Raw genomic sequence first — 1,190 nt, 5'->3', positions numbered from 1 at the left:
TGGCATCCCAATTCCTCACTACGCTAACAGAACCCAGCAGTGTTTGGGGAAACGTCTCCCCCTGGCCCCACAAAGCCTGCCCCGCTCTCCCCAGGCAGCAGCAGCCCCTGCAAACCAGCATTGTCTCTGTCAGCACCCTCCAAATTCCTGCACTAATCCCCGTCCTCTCCAGTTTCAGCTACAATTTTCCACATGGCAGACTATCAAAAGCGCTGCAGAACTCCGGCTACATTACATCTGCCCCACTTCTTTCATCCAGGAGAGGATTTTGTGCTCGGAGGAGAGGTGAGGACGTACGACCGGTTTCTGTTCAATCTCTCCTTTTATCTCCTTTCCATTTAGCTGCGCGGCTTCGCTTGCTCTTTTCGGGATCGCTTCCAAAGCTCTCCAGCCCACCAGGGCCAGCTCTGTCACCAGTGCCTCCCTCGCACTCCATCAGCGTGCACAGGGGCAGTGAAGCACCGCTCTGGGGGGGGCACGATGCGGGGGCAGCCGCTCCAGCGCCCGCTTCTCCCCCCGTGCTCTGAGGAGGGGAAGCTCATGAGGCACCTGCCTACGTGGCACGGAACAGACACCATCTCCAGCAGGGGCTACAGCGCTGCACGCACAGACACGACGTTTCTGGAGTAAAAGCAATCGGAGGGGACCGATATGGCAAAACTAAATAAAAGTTGGTTGTGGGGCTGGGGTCATTCTGGGATCCAGGCTGACACGCTCACTCCCTGCGCAGCCTCTGGGCGTTCTTCCCGTGCCCAGCCCCGAATAAAGGACGCTGTCCGGTGGGAAAGTTTTCTTCCGACAGAGAACAGGGAGCGATGGGCCACGCTGGGGGAACCTGGCTGGGAGAACTCACGGGGCTCATCCACGGATGGCACGCGCAGGCAGCACAGATGTTATGACGGGAAATGAAACAAAACTCACTCGCCTGATTTTGTTATGGAATGGGTTGGGTTGGAAGGGTCCTTGTAGATCACAGAGCCATGGGAAGGCTGGGTTGGAAGGGTCCTTACAGATCACAGAGCCATGGGAAGGCTGGGTTGGAAGGGTCCTTACAGATCCTAGAGCCATGGGATGGTTGGGTTGGAAAGGTCCTTACAGATCACAAAGCCATGGGATGGCTGGGTTGGAAAGGTCCTTACAGATCACAAAGCCATGGGATGGCTGGGTTGGAAAGGTCCTTACAGATCACA

The 1,190-nt window shown here is 56.7% G+C and overlaps 1 protein-coding gene across 1 annotated transcript in view; it reads right to left on the bottom strand.

The window, feature by feature from the left end:
* Positions 1-1,190, bottom strand: part of HSF1 (heat shock transcription factor 1) — a gene marked incomplete at its 3' end in the record, with an annotated part of 95,596 nt that overhangs the window by 78,495 nt on the left and 15,911 nt on the right.

This window comes from Numida meleagris, unplaced genomic scaffold, assembly GCF_002078875.1.
Source record: "Numida meleagris isolate 19003 breed g44 Domestic line unplaced genomic scaffold, NumMel1.0 unplaced_Scaffold312, whole genome shotgun sequence".
In the NCBI taxonomy this organism is placed as follows: domain Eukaryota; kingdom Metazoa; phylum Chordata; class Aves; order Galliformes; family Numididae; genus Numida; species Numida meleagris.
This window is presented reverse-complemented; position numbering and strand designations above follow the sequence as displayed.